Below are 20,353 nucleotides of genomic sequence, written 5' to 3' on the forward strand. Positions count from 1 at the left end.
ATCAGTTTTAAGACTACGCTCTGCACTTCAAAATTAGTTTCGGTAACAATTCTGTCATGATTGGCAGCGGTCATTATTTGTTTGGTTTTGGTTTTCAGATAATGACCAGTTGTAAAAAAGGAGGAATTTCAATGTTAAAGATAGTGTTCAGGGGCACCTGGGTGACTCAGTGAGTAAACCATACAACTTCGGCTCAGGTGACCATCTCGTGGTCCGTGAGTTCGAGCCCCGCATCGGGCTCTGGGCTGATGGCTCAGAGCCTGGAGCTGCTTCCGATTCTGTGTCTCCCTCTCTCTCTGCCCCTCCCCCACTCACGCTCTGTCTCTCTCTTTCTCTCCAAAATAAACATTAAAAAACATTTTTTTAAAGTGTTCAAATTCAAGAAAATATCTCGTATGTGAACTAAAATGCATACTTAATGAAATAAAGACTACAGCTTGTGATTCACCTTGTTTCCCTGTTTTAAATTTTAAACATAAAAACAACTCCTAGTGGCCACAGGAATGGTAGAAATGAAATAACTCAAGTTTTGTTTTGTTCTTTATAATCGCTGTGCTAGTGTTACCCATTAGGAATCGGCTGTTGAAAGACAAATGTGTACAATGCCACGGGAGAACCACGAGAGGAGAACTGGTCTCAACAGAGCTTAAGCAGTTCTGAACCTGTAGGAATTTTAAATTTTAAAGAGCTTTATTGAGATATAATCTGTGTACCATAAAGCTCACCTATTTAAAGTGTGCAATTCAATCAAAATTGCACTGGCATTCTTCTCAAAGCTAGAAGAAACAATCCTAAAATTTGTATGGAACCACAAAAGACCCCAAATAGCCAAAGTAATGTTGAAAAAGAAAACCAAAGCGGGAGGCATCACAATCCCAGACTTTAGCCTCTACTACAAAGCTGTAAGCATCTACACAGTACGGTATTGGCACAAAACAGACACCTAGACCAATGGAAGAGAATAGAGAACCCAAAATTGGACCCACAAATGTATGGCCAACTAATCTTTGACAAAGCAGGAAAGAATATCCAACGGAAAAAAGACAGTCTCTTTAGCAAATGGTGCTGGGAGAGCTGGACAGCAACATGCAGAAGAATGAAACTAGACCACTTTCTTACACCATACACAAAAATAAACTCTAAATGGATGAAGGACCTGAATGTGAGACAGGAAACCATCAAAACCCTAGAGGAGAACACAGGCAACAACCTCTTTGACCTCAGCCGCAGCAACTTCTTACTCAACCCGTCTCCAAAGGCAAGGGAAATAAAAGCAAAAATGAACTACTGGCACCTCATCAAGATAAAAAGCTCCTGCACAGCGAAGGACACAATCAGCAAAACCGAGAGGCAACCGACGGAATGGGAGAAGATATTTGCAAACGACATATCAGATAAAGAGTTAGTATCCAAAATCTTTATAAAGAACTTACCAAACTCAACACTCGAAAAACAAATAATCCAGTGAAGAAATGCGAAGAAGGCATGAATAGACACTTCTCCCAAGAAGACATCCAGATGGAACAGACACATGAAACGATGCTCAGCGTCACTGATCATCAGGGAAATACAAATCAAAACCACACTGAGATATGACCTCCCTCCGGTCAGAGTGGCGGAAATAAACAATGCAGGAAACAACAGATGCTGGCGAGGATGTGGAGAAAGGGGAACCCTCCTACACTGTTGGTGGGAATGCAAACTGGTGCAGCCACTCTGGAAGACAGTATAGAGGTTCCTCAAAAAATTAAACATAGATCTACCCTATGACCCGATAATAGCACTACTAGGAGTCTATCCAAAGGATACAGGAGTGCTGATTCATGGGGGCACATGTACCCCAATGTTTATGGCAGTGCTTTCAACAATAGCCAAAGTATGGAAAGAGCCCCAATTCAACTGATGAATGGATAAAGATGTGGTTTATCTATACAACGGAATACTACTTGGCAATGAAAGAGAATGAAATCTTGCCATTTGTAGCAACATAGATGGAACTGGAGGGTATTATGCTAAATGAAATAAGTCAGGCAGAGAAAGACAAATATCACATGTTTTCACGCATCTGTGGATCTTGAGAAACTTAACAGAAGACCATGGGGGAGGGGAAGGGGAAAAATAGTTTCAAATGGAGAGGGTGGGAGGCAAACCATAAGAGACTCTTAAATACAGAGAACAAACTGATGGTGGATGGGGACGGGGAAGAGGGGCAAATGGGTGATGGGCACTGAGGAGGGCACCTGTTGGGATGAGCACTGGGTGTTGTATGTAAGCGATGAATCATAGGAATCTACTCCCAAAGCCAAGAATACACTGTATACACTGTATGTTAGCTAACTTGACAATAAATATTTAAAAAAAATAAAAAATAAAAGGCTTCATGGTAAAAGTGACAATTAAAAAAAATAAAGTGTGTAATTCAATGGGTTTTGGTATCTATCTCTACAGAGTTGTGTAATCACACCCTAACCTAATTAGAGAACATTTTAATCACCACCCCCCAAACCAACCCGGTACCCACAGGCAGTCATTCTTGCCCCTCCCTCCAAGCCCCTCCTCCACCACCCCTTCCTACCCTCCCTCCCCCGACCCTGTGGCTGGCCACGAATCTACTCTCTATTTCTATGGATTTGCCTTTCCTGGACATTTCATACAAAAGGAAGCAGGCAGGAGGAGGACCTTTGTATCCGGCTTCTTTCATTTAGCCAAAGGCTTCCAGGGTTCATCTGGGTCATGGCATAAATCAGCATTTTATTCCTTGTGTTGCCGAATAATACTCTTTTCTCTAAATACACATTTGGTCGGTCTTTTTATCAGTTGATGGACATACAGGTTGTTTTCACTTTGGAGCAACTACAAATAATGCTATGAACATTTACGTACAAGCTTTTGTGTTGACATCTGTTTCCTCTTACTTGAGTAGGTAACTAAGAGTAGCACTGCGGGGCCACATTGAACTCTAACATCTTGGGGACCTGCCAAACTGTTTTCCAAAGCAGCTCCACCATTTACATTCCCACCAACAACGTATGAGCCAATTTTTCCTTTTCTTGCCAACACTCGCTACTGTCGGTGTCATCTATCATAACCATTCTAATGGGCGTGAAGTGGTATCTCATTGTGGGTTTGATCTGTGTTTCCCTGATGACTAATGACACTGAGCATCTTTCCTTGTGTTTATTCGTTATTTGCATATCTCCTTTATAGAGCTGTCCATTCACATTCTTTGACCATTTAAAAAAACGGGGTTGACTTTTTATTATTGAGTTGTAAGAGTTCTTTTTTTTTTTTTTTAATTTTTTTTTCAACGTTTTTTATTTATTTTTGGGACAGAGAGAGACAGAGCATGAATGGGGGAGGGGCAGAGAGAGAGGGAGACACAGAATCGGAAACAGGCTCCAGGCTCCGAGCCATCAGTCCAGAGCCTGACGCGGGGCTCGAACTCACGGACCGCGAGATCGTGACCTGGCTGAAGTCGGACGCTTAACCGACTGCGCCACCCAGGCGCCCCGAGTTGTAAGAGTTCTTTATGTATGCTGGATACGAGTCCCTTATCAGATTTGTGGTCTGTAGATATTCTCCCTCATTCTGTGGGTTCTTTTCACTTTCCTGATGGTATCGTTTGTAGGAAAAGTTTTAATTTTGATGTAGTCCACTTGATTTTGTCTTTTGTCACGTTGTGCACTGGTGAAATATCTAAGGAATCAGTGACTAATCTGAGATCACAAATGTATACTCACGTTTTCTTCCAAGAGGGTCATAAGTTTAGTCCTTACATTTAGGTGTGGGATCCACTTTGATGTAATATTTGTGTATAGAGTGAGGTAGGGATCTAAATTCATTCTTTTGTGGGTAGACCTCTCTTTGTCCCAGCACCCTAATTGAAAAGACAGTTCTCTCAATGAATTGTTTTGGCCTCTTTGTTGAAAATCAACTGTCTATAAATAAAGGTTTATTTTCAGAGTCTCAATTTTATTCCACTATGTACATGTCCATCCTTAAGCTAATACTACAACACACTGATTACATTAGCTTGGTAGTGAGCTTTGAAATCAGAAGGTATGAGTTCTTCAACTTTGTTATTCATTTGCAAGATTGTCTTGGCTGTTCTGGGGTCTTTAAATTTCCGCATGACTTTTAGGGCCAGCTCGTCAATTTTTGCTAAACAGGCAGAGAAGGTTTTGCTAGGAATTGTGTTGAATCTGTATATCAATTTGAGGAGGACAAACATGGGATGTCTTCTCATTTATTTACATCTTTAATGTCTTTCAATGATATGTTTATGGTTTTCAGTGTATAAATCTTCACTTCTGTTAAATTTATTCTTCAGTTATTTTATTGCTTTTGATGCTATTGTAAATAAATAGTTTTAACTTTTCCTTTCCTTTTTTTTTTTTAATGTTTACTTATTTTTGAGAGAGAGAGAGAGGGAGACATAGAATCTGAAACAGGCTCCAGGCTCTGAGCTGTCAGCATAGAGCATAACGTGGGGCTCGAACCCACCAACCGTGGAATCGTGACCTGAGCCAAAGTTGAATGCTTAACCGACTGAGCCACCCAGGCACTCCTTAACTTTTTCTAAATATTGTAAACAGTTTTCTTGGTTTTGTTTTCAGATTGTTTATTGCTAGTGTACAGAAATGCAATTGATTTTTGTATATTTATCTTGTATCTCTCAATCTTCCTGAAACCGTTGATTAGCTTTAATAGTGTTTCAGTGGATTTCTTGGGATCTTCCATATACAGGATCATGTCATCTGTACAGAGAGGTAGTCGTATTTTTTTTTTTTCTAATCCGTATACCTGTTCTTTCTTTTTCTTGCCTAACAGCCTTGGCCAGGCCCTCCAGCAGAAGTGCTCAGACATGCAACCTTGTCTTGTTTCCATGGCAACACTCTTGTGAACGGAACATGCTGCGTAGCTGAGCTGGTGTGTGTTGGGGGTGGACTGTTGAACTGCATGAATTCCTATGTAGAATACAGTATTTATCCAAGTTCAAGTAATAAACATGTGCTAATCTGGGGCACACACATCCAAAGCAGATGGTACCCAATGCCCACACCCCTCGGTGCAAGGATGCGTGCCCCGTTTTTCCAGCAGCCTCTGAACCGTCCTTTGGGTGTGAACCAGTCCGTCTTGGGTGCACACACCGGGCCACCCACGAGATGGGCCACAGCGCCCACTGCTGCCTCCCGCCCCACCCTGTGCCCAGAAGACCCTTCACACCTGCTGCGGAGTTGACTGGGATGGTCTGGGGACCCACTGAGTGGCACCGTCCACTCTGTCTCAACACTGGGGTTGGGGGCCCGTGGTCCGAGGGTGCAGGATGACAGTGCCACGGGGGCTGCAGTGTTCAGTCCGCACACCCCTGGGTGGAGCGGGGCCCGTGACAATGACATGGCTGTACTGTCGCTCATCCTGTGACCCTGGGCTCGCGGCTGCAGCTATGTTTCTCTCCCGTTAAAAGGCGTCCTGGGACAGCCTCGACCCCCTGCACCACCTCGGCGCCTCCTTCTTTCACCACCCGCCCCAGAGTGGAAGGTTTTGTTAACGTGGCGTTGGTACTGAGCCTTCGGAAGGAACGAGGTGCTATGAATAAAAGGGGGGAGAAACAACCCGCTGATCTCATCCCTACCGTCTAGGGGCTTGCGTTCTTGGGTTTGTCAAAAATATATATTTAAACTTTCATTTACTAATCCTTTTACATGGAGCAGGGGGAATGGAGAGAGTGGTTTCCTTACGTGAGCTCACTAACTGAGATTAGCTATTTCTAGAAAAAGGAGCGCTGTTTTGAATAAGGAAGTGCGTGCTCCCAAAGAGGCGGTCACGGAAGGAGGGGGCTGCCAGCACCCCACTCGAGTCCCCTGGTATGTGCCACTTCTGGGCCCCAAGGCCCCATCATCACCAGCCATGCTCACCCGCGAGTCTCCATGGCTCGCGCGCAGCCCTCAGCTACCCCAGCGAACGGCTGGTGCGGCTGGAGGGTGATTACCCCAAGTCACTGTCACTCACCTGTGTAGCAGGTAACTCTGCCGTGCACCTGTGTCGGGGTCCCCAGCAGGACCGGCTGCCGCTGCCCACCGCAGTAGCTGGGTCAACAGAACGCTTTTGCTTACTGTGCCCGTTCCCCGTCCTACCCCATCACTGTCCCACCGGGACGTTCGGGAACCTCCTCCCATGTAAGTCACTTGCCTTCCAATCTGGTTTCAGGGTCTGCTTCTGGGGTCCCCAACCGAAGACAGAATCAACGGCACGAGGACGAGGGCTGAGAGAGGGTCTCTTGGGAATCTGGGGTGGCCACGGACACCTCCATTTTTTTTTCCCGATAGCACATCATCTACCATGGGAAGGGTCAGCAGGCCACAGCCCACGGCCAAATCCAAAGCACAGTCTTACATTCTGGTAGAGTCTGGAGTGAAGAATTGTTGCTACTTTTTTGTTTCGTTTGGTTAGGATCTCATGATGGGGACGTTTACTGTTCCCCGCCCCCCCCCCCCAGTGTTGTTGAGATATGATTGATATGTAACAGTGTATTCGCTTCAGGTACACAGCACAATGATTTGGGGTCTGGACATATTGTGAAATGCTCACCACAGTAAGTTTGGTTAACTTCCACCACTACACAGAGTTAAATTTTTTTTCTCATGATGACAACTTTAACAGTTTACTCTCTTAGCAGCGGCCAAATACATACTACAGTATTTTCAGATCGCCACTTTTAAGGTTCCCACAATTCTTAACGTGTGACAACGTGCCAGAAATGGCCACCAAACCGTGCGTTTTGAAACATTTTCCTGAAAGGAACGGACTCTTTTGACACACAGGGCGATACGAGCATGCTTTTCCCACGTCGAGTAGAGGGCTTGCTTTAAAAAGGTGTTGATTCATTACCCAGGAAGGTGGCGTGGGTGGGTTTACAGCCGTAGGAGGAAATCTGTCGTCCTTCTAACGTGTCAGGCGTGTCTCATCTGGGGCTATCGCCGGTGCGCGTGGGAAGCCTTTTGGGAATGTGTGGTCTGGGTCACATGACCTTGAACTGAGAGACCAGCACATTTGTTTCCAGGAAGCTCTCTCCTGTATCTGTGAAATGGGCTAAGAATTCCTGCCCCGCTCGTTTGTCGTGAGAAGCCAGTGGGGATGGTGAGTAAACATGTGATCTGATCTGTGTCCTCTCCTGCCCTCGCCACACACTTGCCTTCAAGTGGAAGCTGGAACCAAGGACAGTTTTGTGTGGCTTCTTTAAAGTTTCCAGCATCTCTGGTAAGCGTCAGACAAGCGTCGCGGTTTATAGATACAAAATGCCGCTCTGATTACAATTAAGCTTTATGCCCAAAGTGATATAAATAAGGGGAGTAACAATAAAGAGGAAAAAAGTATCACAGCCTCGGTGCAGGAATCCACGTGTGCGACTGATCTGTGGGCTCAGGGACCAGGAAAACGGAACTGCACACGGCTGGGGGACCGTGGGCACAGACTCTGAGAAATTAAGCGTCTCCTCCTTAGGAGCGAGGAGGCAATAAGGGTAAGTTCTTGGCTGAGTAACGGGCCGACCCTCCTTCCACCTCTGCGTCCCCTTCCTCTCACCCCCAGGGGGCGCTCTTTCCTCCGCCTTGGTACCAGGCTTCCACCAGCTCCCCTGCGCCTGGACCGTGCCATCCCTCTCCACCGCCAGCCTCCTGTGCAAATCCCACCCATCCAGGGGTCAGGACTGCACCCGATGGTTTGCGCACCTGCCTCTGTGCCCGCACTGCGCTGAGCCCTTTCACAGAGTAGCTCAATCTCACCATGACTGCAGGTCTTGGTTTGGGCTTCCCCGGAAACCAAGGCTGAGATGGGGAACTCTGTGCACATGGTGTACTTGGGAGGGGATCCCAGGAAACAAGGTAGGAGCAGGAGGAAACAAGGCTGGGGAGGCAGAGAACACAGCGCGCTTGGAGAACAGGTGAGCACTGGGGATGGAGGAGCGCTGCCCCCTGGGGGGCCCTGGGGACAGCTCAGAATGGCATGGGGTGACCTCCCCTGGGGAGTGCGAAGCTGTTCTTTACCCACCAGCTCCTGGAGTGTCTAGACAAGGCCCCGGGGGCACAAAAATGCACACGCAGCTACAGGGAACCAGTGGGTGCTCACTAAAATCGATTCCAAGGGAGGAACCTTGGAGTTCTGCCAACACGCAGAGGAAGCCAGTCCCCATTTTGCAGATGAGGTTACCGGTGCTGGCCGCTGACTCATGGTGGAACCAGGGACTCCTACTCTTCTGTTGATGAGTCTCACCTCCCATTCCTCGCCCCCTGCCCAGCGCCGAGAGGGATCCAGTTGTACGGAAAAGAGCACGGATTACGTTCATGACCAAACCACCAGCCCTCAGGCCCCAGGGCCCTTGCACATCCACCCTCGGAATCCTGTGAGGCCCAGCACGTGCCTTTGCTGCCTGTCCTTGAGCCTGAAGCGCACACATTTGAACTGGCTCCCGCTTGCAGCGTGAGGTGGGAGTGAGGTGGGAGTGAGGTGGGGAAAACTCACTCTCAGAAGCAAGATCCAGATATGGACGAAGTCATGAGACCTCCCAGGGGAAGGGGCCTCGAGCTTCGGTCTCTGAGGGAGAAGGTGTTTCAAAGCACAGGTCCTCTGCCAAAAATTAAAATGAATTTCAGCCCTAAGTTGCATCACGTTTCTCCACACATATTACAGGGAGACTAACTTAACGCCCACCCAAGTGGCTTCTCAAGGCCCCCCGCCTCCTGTCCCTAGTGCCCAGCTGCTCCCGAGACCCTAATGGCCAAACTCACCCTCTGCCTCAACTCCTCCCCAAGCCCTGGCTCGCGGGCTCCCTTCCCCCCCCTTCCCAGCCCATCCTGTCAATCAGAGTCCAGCAAGAGTCCCTCGTCTTTAGGAAGTGGAAACCAGACACATTGCCAAAAGAGTCTCTTCAGTGGGAGACGAGAGAGAACACTTTCTGCATCTGGGCCCCTTCGATTGGACAGATATGTGTCGATGTTGATGACTCTGGCTGACCTGTGTCCCTGGGTCCTGGGAGGGGGCTTCTGAATCCTTGCAATTTCCCAAATGACAGAGGAGCATCTGTCACTCAGGGCTCAGCCCTCACCTGGGTTTATGCTAACAAGACGACGAAGATGAGGGTGGCACACCAGAAGGGACCCACTGTGTGCTTACAGGGTTGGGGCTCCAAGTCGGGTGACGTCAGCCCAATGTCTGGGGAGGGGAAGGGGCTGGAGACAGAGTTCAACCACGTGACCAGGGATTCGATCGATCACGCCCGGGTCATGAAACCCCAATAAAAACTGGACCCCAATGGGGCGCCTGGGTGGCGCAGTCGGTTAAGCGTCCGACTTCAGCCAGGTCACGATCTCGCGGTCCGTGAGTTCGAGCCCCGCGTCGGGCTCTGGGGCTGACGGCTCGGAGCCTGGAGCCTGCTTCAGATTCTGTGTCTCCCTCTCTCTCTGCCCCTCCCCCGTTCATGCTCTGTCTCTCTCTGTCCCAAAAATAAATAAAAAACGTTGAAAAAAAATTAAAAAAAAAAAAAAACTGGACCCCAAGACTCCCCCTGCTTTGGGGTGGTAATCAGACGTGTGCGTGGGGAACGAGAAACATCTTCCCAGTCCTTGCCTATGGGTCTCTTCTTTCGGCTGGTCCTAATTTGCAGCCCTTACCACAAAACAGTAGAAGTCAGCACAGTGTTTTCTTGGTCTAACAGTTGTTCCTGTGAATTATTGAACCTGAGGGAACCGCCGGGGGCTGCAAATCTGTAGCCAGATGGTCAGAAGTGTGGGTGGCCTGGGGACCTCTGGGCTCGCAGCGAGCCTCTGAAGTGAGGACGGTCTTAGCTGCGACACTCGACCGAACTCGTAGTCGGTGTCAGAACTGGACTGTGATGAGCGTCCTCCTTGTAAGATGATAGAACGGAGATGAAAATGTGTCATTCTGTTTGGAGGAAGTCGCTTTTCAGGTTTGACTAATTCATTGCGCTGGGACCTAGATTTTCCCCTCAGAATTCTGTCCTTGTGTTTTGTTTTGTTTTTTGACTAAAGATGAGCATAAGAGTGAAAAATTGTCGGCTGGGCCTTGAAAAGCGGGCCATGGTGAACTGCGAGCCTTGAAGCCTACAGTCCTGTGTCTCCCTTAAAAAAAAAATACATATATATGTGTGTGTATATATACATATATATACACACACACACATACGTACATAATTATGTATAATATTATGTGTATATTATGTGTGTATACTATACATACGTATATATATACATATAAATGTCTGCTTACTTATTTTTAAAGAGAGAACACAAGTGGAGGAGGGGCAGAGAGAGGGAGAGAGAGAGAATCCCAAGCAGGCTCTGAGCTGTCAGGGCAGAGCCTGACGTGGGGCTCAAACTCACAAACCGTGAGATCATGACCTGAGTGGAAACCAAGAGTCGGACGCTTAACGGACTGAGCCCCCCAGGCGCCCCCGGGCTTCCCTTTTATGAGGAGATGGTCCAGTCAGGGTCAGAGGCCACATTCACAAAGAATCCCAGCCTCCCTTCTACAGATCGGGTGCATCATGACTCTGCCCAAATTCTTCCGTAAGAGCCAACAAAGTAACGACTCCTGAGACCCTTGAAAGCCTCGTAAGTGGCAAAGAACCTCCAAAGGAGACCCGGTTTGCTTGGCGTCTTCAGAGTGACTGGGATCAAGCTGGGGTTCGGTTTCTTTTGTTTACTCATTTGTTTCCAAAAATAAATTTCAGGAGGACAGACCGTTAATAAAAGATGCTCCGGTGTACTCGAAACGGTTGGAGAACCAGGCAAAAAGGCGATAGAATAGGAAACGATCGTGGCGGAGGTTTTTCGAAAGCCGAGGAGGACAGCACCAGGACCCAAGCACAGACTGTGCACCGTTGATCTTGGCCAGCTTGTGCCCCCCGCCCCGGGTTTCCAGGGCAAAAGTCCCCATCAGGTAGTCACGAAAGAGAAATGCTCTATTTGCGTCTGCAGTTTGGAATTCGAGGTCCTCTGGGAATACTCATTTCTGTCATGCAACCCAAATATTTATGGAGCGTGAGGGGAGCGTGGCCCAGAGTGAGCCACTTCTGCTGGGAGCCTTCTCTCAGAGGCTTCAAATCGTTCCAGAGCCTCTGCAGCGGGTCTGGGGACAGGGTGAGCACTTCGATGTCCTATGATCCCACGGTGGGGTCCCCGGTCCCCCACCCACCAACCCTGCCATCTTGGGCAACCTCAGCTCCCTCCTTCGCGAAAATGCAGATACTAATTACTACTTAGGGCGGGTCAGATAGTCCTTCCCCCACCCCCAAATTCAGGTCCACTGGCACCTGAGAATGTGGTTCTTTGGAGGCAGGGTCTTTGCAGACAGAGTCAGCTAAGGGTCTCGAGGGGAGAGCATCCTGGACTGAGGGTGGACCCTCAATGATGGGTGTCCTTGTAAGAGGAGAGCACACAGACAGACTCACCCAGGGAAAGTCCCGTGAAGACGGAAGCCGAGACCGCAGTGATGCGTCCGCAAGCCAAGGGATGCCAAGAATTCCTGCAACCGTCAGGAGCGAAGGCACGGGGAGGAGGGAGCAGAGAGCGCCTCCAGAAGGGGCAGATCCCCCAGCACCTCGATCGCGGACTCGTGGCCCTCCGGACCTGTGAGAGAACCTGTTCTGTTGTTTTAGCCCCCCGCCCCCGCCCCAGCGTGCGGTGATCAGTTACAGCACTCCCAGGGGACTGTGGCACGGTCAGGGCACAGAGGACTCCAGTGTTTGGCCGGTGTGAACGCTCGGCCAGTGCCGGCTGTTCTTTCCGTTCTCGGCCGTTTGGGTGGATGACACCAGCTACGGGAGGCGCTCGGCTCTGTCCCTCAGCTTCCGCATTTACCCACTGAAAAACGTCTTCGCGGGGGCTCCGTCTCCGTGCCCGAGCGTGGGCACATACGCTTCGGCTTCTCCTTTATTTTCGTACGTGCGGCGGACGTTGCCGGTCTCCTGCTCGCGTGGCGCTCGTTGGCATCCATGTCTGGGCACGCTGGCCCACCCCTGGCTCACGACTGCAGCAGCCAGAACCCTTCCTGAGAACCCTCTCTGGCTTTTAGCACCGGCTTGGTTTGCAGGTGGGACAGAGAGCGGAGCCCTCCCCCCACCCCCGGATCCCCTTCGACCAATGATCCGCGAGAGTCAGTGAATAAGTCCCCAGGTCCCCACCCTCCACCTGGGGTGTTTCCGAGGTGTGAGCCACAGCTTCCTATCGTCCTACCGCCCCCAGCAGGGGTGAGCCCTGCCCGGTTGGCCACGTCAGCGAGCTGCTTGGTGACATACACAGTATTGGCCTTCTTCCTGGGTTGGTCCCCCGTGGCTTCTGGAACAAATGACCACAAGCCACGTGGCTGGACACAGAAGACACTATGCCCTCACAGTTCTGGAGGCCAGAAGTCCGAAATCAGCATCCTGGGCTGCCATCAGGCGTCAGTGGGACCGCGCTCCCTCCGGAGGCTCTAGGGGAGAATCTTTCTTTGCTTTTTCCGGTTTCTGGTGGTTCCCAGTGACCCCTGGCATCCTTGGATTATGGGCACATCACTCCAGTTTCTGTCTGTGTCTCCGCATGGTCTCCTCTTCTGCGGTCAAATCCCTCTCTGCCTCCCTCATATAAGGACACCTGCGAGTGTCTGAAGGCCTCTCCCAGACCAGAACAATCTCCCTGCCTCGAGATCTATAACTTAACCGCATCTGCAAAGACCCTTTTTTGCCACACAAGGTAACAGTCACAGGGATTAGGACTCGGATATCTTTGCGGGGGGGGGGGGGGGGGGGCGGCGTTATTCAGCTGACTACACTTCCCTTCCTGGAATCAACTCCCCAATAAACTACTCACACTCCCCTCCTAGTCTCAGGATCCGAGACTATTATGTCATAGGGAATGAGAATCACTCTTTAAGGAATGATTTACACACGTGACGTACTGACATTTCTCTAGCAATCATACTTACAGGAGTCGGAACAGGGTTGTTAAATTCTTTGAGGGTTATTAACTCAGAACCATAATCCCAAGGTGGAGGGAACAACTGGCTTGAACAGGCTTTTGGATAACAATAATCCAAAAAAAAAGGAAACCAGGGAGAAGTCTGATGGGGACTCTCACTGCCACTGGAAACGCTTCTCAACTTCAGTCTCTGTGGCTTATAATTTGATCTATCTCGTGGGAGAGGAGTTTGGGTGGGAGGGCCCCAGGCCCGACGGAGCCGAACCCTTAGCCGTAATCCGTCACTTGTAGCGGGGTGTGGAAAGTGGGAATGAATGGTGAGCTCGTCCCGCTGGGCCTTCATCAGGGCGGGCGAGGTTGAAAACCCCCCAGTTCCCCATGGCTGCTTCCTTTACACCAACGCTGAGATCATGACTCTGCGGCCGACGCTTCAGCTTTCGCTGGCGGGGCTGAAAGCCACCGTACCGTTTCTGGAGATGTTCTTGGAAGCGACGTTTAAGTGGAGACCCCGAGGATGAAAAGGAGTGAGCCGACTTAGAGATGAGGCAGAGACAAGGCCGAGACAACGTCTCCTGGCAGAAGGAGACGTAGCAGGGAAGAAAAGACCCAGGATAGGGGCGTCTCAGGTAGAATGACCACAGATCAGAGGCGGCGAGAGGCAGGGGTCCGTCGTGGCCCCCTGCTGCAGTGTGTGCGTCTCCTCAGAACATACCGGAAGGCCACCCGAAGGCCTGGGGGCAACGTCAGGACCTGAGAGGTGTTTTAAGGACATGGCTCACTCCAGCTACCGTGTGCGGAAAGCACCAGGAAAGGGGGAGGGTGGGAGCAGGAGGCCAGGTTAGGCGGCTTCGGACGCGTGGGTGGGACGAGATGGACCTTGACTGGGGGGCACCCTGGCTCCACGCTCCTCTCTGGGCTGAACCGTATCCCCGGCAAACTCAAGTGCTGGAGTCCTAGCCCCCGGCACTCCTGCGTGTGACTGTGTTCGGAGATGGGGTCTGCAGAGAGGTGACTAAGGTAAAGCGAGGTCACAAGGGCGGCTCCCAGTCCGCTCTGACTGGGGTTCTTCTAAGAGGAGGAGGTCAGGACACAGACAGGCACGGGGGACGAGCAGGTGAGGACACGAGCAGGATGGCACAGAAGGCCATCCGGGCACCAAGGGGAGAGGCATTAGGAAGACAGCCGCCCCGCCCACACCTGCATCTCAGACTTCAGCGTCTGGGACTGTGAGAAAACAGCTTCCTGTGGTCTAAGCTGCCGGTGTTTGTTACTTTGTCACACACTGTAACAGACTGTTACGTAACACACTGTCACAGACCGTTAGGCTCCAACCCTGCTGTCCCTGTCTGACGGGTCCAGGCTCTTTTCCCCTCCTGCTTTCTCCACGGGCCTTGCCTTCTCTCCGCTCACAGCTCTCTCGCAGGTGTGCGCACGGGCTGGCCCGCCCACGCGCACACAAATGTCACCCTCTGGGGTGGCCTTCTAGGATCATGGCGGGATGGGGCCTAGAGTTCTTACGCACCGTCTGTTTGCAGATAACTCACTCCAAAATTCTGAACTGCCCCTTCGGCTGCCCCAAGTCTCCTACACATTTAGAGCGATTCTCCAACCAAACGAATGTCACTCCTACGTTACAGAGGCAGACCAAATTAGCGTTTAGCAGAGAAAGGGGCTTCTTTTTTTTTTTTTTCGCAAATCATATAACTCTAAATTACCTTCAATTTCCTAAATGGAATCTGGCTCGTGATTCACTCTAGTATGGAGTAGTCTGTAATGAGATTATATTATGTTTGGGGGAAAACATTCAAATGACCAAGATAATTAATTTTGCATAACAACCAACATATAGCAAGATCCAAAGCCGTAACTCAAAGCCAGCAACCTGCCGGGGCCCCTGGGGGTGATAATGTTTCTTTCAAAACACAGTAACAAAGACAGTTCCAGAGACCCGTGAAATGCAGAGGTTTTAAAGCTGGAAATGTCGGGTTCTTTCCGTTCGAGCCACAATGCTCGTATTTTCTCAGAAGCTGTCATTTACTGTGGATCTCTCCTGGGTTTGGGAAGATAAAAGAAATCCTCCGGCCCCAAAGACTATCTTGGACGCGCTTTGCTGGGAAAAATCTTTAGAGAACCCATTCCAAGTATGCAAAACGCTTGGTGCTGTTTCAGGGCTCAGCTTATGGCAGGATGGAGAGTGTGTGTATGTGTGTGTGTCACACGCTCATCTTGTAAAAGAATAAGATCAAACCCTCTTTGGTTCTTTGAATCCTCATTGCCAGGTGGCTTGATTTGTGTATCAGACTTGTCTGAACATCTGGGAAGGAACTGATGCGCTGCCCCGGCAGCAATTTTCCGGTTCTGATTCATTGTTAAAATCACCTCCGAAAGAGCCAGGACCTGGCAGGCCACGCCCCCCCATCCTTGTATCCCTTGGCTGCGTGTAATTCTAACACAGTCTAGGAATATGTGTGAGATTGGGAGCCAGAGAAGCTACATTCTTGCAAAGATCTGCTGCTAACTGCCTGCATGGTCTCGAAAATAAATTCCTGCACTCAAACACTGATGCATGAATCTGTGCACAGTAGCCCCGCCCACAACAGCCAGGAGAGGAGAACAGAGATGTCCATCAGCAGATGACGGGATAAAATAAACTGTGGTACGTCCACACCGCAGAACACTACTCAGCCATAAAAAGGAACTAAATCCTGAACACAGATGCTAAGTGACAGAAGCCAGACACAAAAAGGTCACGTGCTGTAGAATTCCTTTTACGTGAAATATTCAGCATAGGTAGATCCCCAGAGTCAGAACGCAGATCGGTGGGTGCCCGGGGCTGTGACAAGGAGGGAGTGGGCAGTGACAGCTTCACGGTACGGGATTCCCTTTTGGGGTGAGAGTGTTTTGGAACCAGGTAGAGGTGGTGATTGCACAACACTGTGAATCGTGCACTTAAAAAACCTTTTTTTAACCTTTATTTACTTTTGAGAGAGAGCATGAGTGGGATAGGAGCAGACAGAGAGGGAGACACAGAATCCGAAACAGGCTCCAGGCTCTGAGCTGTCAGCACAGAGCCCGACGTGGGGCTCGAACCCACGAACCATGAGACCATGACCTGAGCCGAAGTCGGACGCTCGATCGACTGAGCCCCCCAGGTGCCCCATGAGAGTTGTGCACTTTAAAATGGTTAACTTTAGCCTGGCTCGGTCAGTACAGCATGTGACTCAGGATCTCAGGGTTGTGAGCTAGAGCCCCAGGTGGGGTGTGGAAATTACTCAAAACTAAAATCTTAAAAATAAAGTAAAATAAAACAGCTAACTTTACATTACACGAATTTTACCTCCATTAAAGAAAGAGACGTTCCTGCTGTCACTGTCCACCCCCTGCACCCCTCCCCCCCCAGATCTTGGGGACTTTCTGGGAAAATCAGGGCGATGGACGCCCAAGAGAGACTATCTGGGCTGGCCCTGTGATCGGCTGGAACAGGTGCATCAGAAGTGACGCTACGTAGCTTTCACCGCTGGGTACGAGGACCCTGCAGTTTCCGTGTAAGGAACGCCCCCTCTCAGAACCCAGCCACGGCCGGTGAGAAAGCGCAGGCCGCCTGAGGGGCCAGGATGGAGCTCAGAGGCACCGGGTGCCAGCTGTGTGACACCAGCCGTGCCAGTGAGCTATCTCGATGTTCCAGCCCGGCTGTGCCCTTGGGCGAGGCGCCGCCGCCAGCCTCACCTGGATGGAGGTTTGGTTTACGCACGGAGACAGCGATCACCACGGAGGCAGGCGCAAAAAGAAACATATCCATCTCTGCGTATCTATCTCTATACCTATCTCTGCATCTCTCTGGAGATAAAATTCTGTCTATTCCTATCCATCCCCAGATTCACAAAGTGGCTGACACAATGATGGAGGCTGGCAAGTCCGTCCTCTGTGGGGCAGGCCAGCAGACTTGAGTCCCAGGGAAGATGTTACAGCTCACGTCCCCCGACAGGTGACTGGCACAACTCCCTGTTCCTCTCCTAGTCTCATTTTCTTGCAGGGCCTTCACCTGATTGGGTGAGGCCCACCCACCTCACGGAGGGTCGCCTGATTTACTCAAGGGCCGCTGATTTCACCAGGAGTCTCATCTAAAAAAACACCTTCATGGCAACATCTGGATTGGTGCTTGACCTCATCTCTGGATACTGTGGTCCAGCCAGGTTGACACATAAAGGTAACCCTCGTGGCAGGCAATGACCCTCGCGACGGTGGGCTTTGGGCACTGGGCCTCAAATTTCGCTTCCATGCTCTGCCCACATCCTCTTGGGTCCCCTTCCATTTCCAGAGCTGCCTGCCCGGGGCACAGAGAGCTGGAGCGCCTAGGGGTGCTTGGCCCCCAGAGCGGCTCCCACCCTATGACCGACCAGGCCAGGCGCGGGAAGCCCCGCCCCTCTCCTCGGGCCGTGGGCACTCTGACGCCCATCTTAGGTCTGCTTCTGGGAAACCCGGCCTGACACAAGGTTGCCCTGGGAAGAGCGGGGCCAAGGATGATGCGTCCGTGTGCATTTGTGGAAGCAAATGTTTTCTGGGGTGGGGGTCGGGCTGACATCTTCCAGCCGAGGGGAACGAGGAGGCTTTCCAGGCAAGGGACAGAATTTACGTGTCCGCCCCGACTTTGCCAGCATCGGTCCTGCCTTCTCCCCACAAGGCCTTGATAGATGCTGGAGAAGGTGACCCTTCTCCATGAGGGCCTCATCCTTTATGTAGCAGAACTGAGATGCAAACCCCGTGCCCCACAGGGCGAGTCGTGGCCTCCCTGCGTGCTCACGGCTCTCCTCTCCCCGTCACGCCTTCTCCCTGCGGCCCCCACCCCAGCCACGCCGCAAGAGCAACAAAGCACAGATGAACTCCCGACGTGAGCCACACCGTCCCCCGTACCCGCTCGGTGATCGCCGACCCTACACGCTCCCGGAAAGGTGCGCTGATGTTTGGTGACGGATATGGAAATTCAATAAAAGGCAAGTTAATTAAAACAGAACAAGCTGTTGCCTGGGGCAGCAAAATGTAACTGCTTATTATGTGAGTGAATGTTGAGATACGGGGGAGTATAATTTTCTCTCTCTCCCCCTGTGTTTCTGGGAGTCTGCTTGGCAAAGTCAGAGCGGGAGTCTGCCAGACGGGGATGGCTGGTTCCAGCCTGAGATGGGTGTTATGCGCATGCGTGTGGCTGGCCCTGGGTACGGGGTTGCATGTGAAGGAAACCCACAGACTGTGGGCTCCCGGGCGGGCCCGAAGCCTGTCTCCAGCGTGCTTGTAACCCAGTGCCAACGCAGCGCCCTGCCACCCGCTAAGGACACCTGTTGCTAATTGCTGCCATAGTTTCTGAAACGGGTGTCCTGCCGTGGCCCGAACTGTCTCCCTGTCCCCAATCCATGTGTTGAAGTCCTAACTCCCCCCAGGACCTCAGCCTGGGCCTGTATTTGCAGAGCAGGTCTGTAAAGTAACCAAGTGAAAATGAGCCACGCGGGTGGGCCTTAAGGAAAAAGGATTAGGACGCACACAGAGGAAAGACCAAGTAAGGATACGGGGACAAGATGGCCATCTACAATCCAAGGAGAGAGAGCTCAGAAGAAACGACCCCCGCTGACACCTCGATCTCGGACTTCCAGCCTGGAGAACTTTGACAAAAATACAGGTCTGATGTCTAAGCCACCAAGTCTGGGGGGGCGTCTTGCTATGGTCGCTCAGCAAACTCATCTGCACCTGCCCATTTGTTACCGTTCAGGGGTCTTCAGGTGGGTGGGTGGTTCTGCCGGTGGTAGCGGAGCTCACCTGTGGCAGGGACTGGACGTCAGGGGGTCCTCAGCTGGGGACGACAGCAATGTCGCTGTGCTCCACGTGGTTTTTCATGGCTCTCGGGAGCCTGGGCTTGTTGTCAGGGTGACGGAGGGCTGGGGAACGGGGAGAGGAGGGGGGGGAGAGAGAAGTGGGGGAGGGAGAAGGATGGGGAGGGGGGGGAGGGGGAGAGAGGGGGAAAGGAGGGGGGAGAGAGGGAAGGGGGAGGGGAGAGGGACGGGGGAGGGAGAGAGAGGGGGGGAGGGGGGGAGAGAGAAGGGGGTTGGGAGAATGACGGGGAGAATGATGGGGAGGAGGAGAGGCAGAGGGAGAGGGAGAGAGAACAGGTCTCCCCAGGACCAGGCTCCCTCCCTGCGCACCACCTCTTTTGCTGCATCCTATTGGCCGGAGACAATCACGTGGGCACTCTCGCTCCCTCTTTTGCTGCATCCTATTGGCCAGAGGCAATCACGTGGGCACTCTCGCTCCGGGGGTTGGGAGACAGACCCAGCCTCTCCATTGGGGACGTTGCAGGGTCAAAGGGCACGCATTTCAGGAAGGGTGGGGAAACGGGGTCTCTTCTGCGACCAACCCGGGGGATTCCTAAATGTTTTATTTTGAGTGTAAAAATCCGAACTTCAAATCTGAGGAATTGGCAGGTGGTCAAGAGGGACAGAGGGGCGCCTGGGTGGCTGAGTCGTGCGAGTATCTGACTCTTCATTTCTGCTCAGGTTACGATCCCGCAGTCGTGGGCTCGCTCTCTCTCCCTCTCCCTCTGCCCCTGCCCCCTCAAAAATATGACAAATAAAAAAAATAAAAAGAGGAACAGAAACATTTACAAATTTGCAGTGACACGGTGTTTAAGGCTTATGCTGCACCTTCTACACGCCGTAAACGACAAAGCTGGTGGCAATCCCCGATCGGAGTCCAACAGAAAAACTCTGATCTCTGCTAGAGTCAGGAGTGCGGGCCGGCTGCTCAGAAAGCCCTTGTCTGGGTCCCCAGCCTAGAGGGGGTGTCCCTGCCACTGTTTCTCAGACTCCTCTGGTGTCCCCCACCCCACCCCCCCACCCCTAGCGCTTCCCACCACCACGTGTGGCTCTGGGGACCTCCTCGTTTGCTAGATGGCACATCAGGTGAGGGCAGGGACCTTACCTGGCTGGCTGCAAGCCCAGCCTAGGCTTGTTGACTTCTCAACTCCCCAAGGGCCTCCCCACCCCCTAGGGGCTTCTCCTGGGAGGAAGCAGAGAAAAAACGGGTTGAGAAAGTCCTTCCTTGTCCGCCTCATTCCTTTCCGGCAGCCCCGGAAATAAACGGAGATTTATTTACAAGGGAATAAAAAGGTTTGCATTTCTAATGGGCTGGGAACCATTAAGTTGATGCGATCCTCGATCCTCGGCCTGCCTGCCAGGGATGGGAGAGAGACAGACAGCAAAACTGCCAGCAGGTTTTGCAACTAAAACAAACCCCCCTCCACTCCCAGGCCTGTCGTGGCCCCAAGGGCCGGGCTCTGGGGGAAGGGGGGTCCTAAAGCTAACAACGGTTTGGTTTGTAGCTTTGTTTGAACCCTG

At 51.3% G+C, this 20,353-nt stretch overlaps 1 protein-coding gene across 1 annotated transcript in view; it reads right to left on the reverse strand.

Moving 5' to 3' along the window:
* The window catches only part of CARD11 (caspase recruitment domain family member 11), a 142,210-nt gene extending 123,268 nt beyond the window's left edge, over positions 1 to 18,942 (reverse strand). The window contains 1 exon segment of the mRNA XM_042972535.1: positions 18,780 to 18,942. The gene's annotated coding sequence lies outside the window, so the exon portion shown is untranslated.
* Between the last annotated feature and the right edge of the window lie 1,411 nt (positions 18,943 to 20,353).

The sequence above is a fragment of the Panthera tigris genome, chromosome E3, assembly GCF_018350195.1.
Source record: "Panthera tigris isolate Pti1 chromosome E3, P.tigris_Pti1_mat1.1, whole genome shotgun sequence".
In the NCBI taxonomy this organism is placed as follows: domain Eukaryota; kingdom Metazoa; phylum Chordata; class Mammalia; order Carnivora; family Felidae; genus Panthera; species Panthera tigris.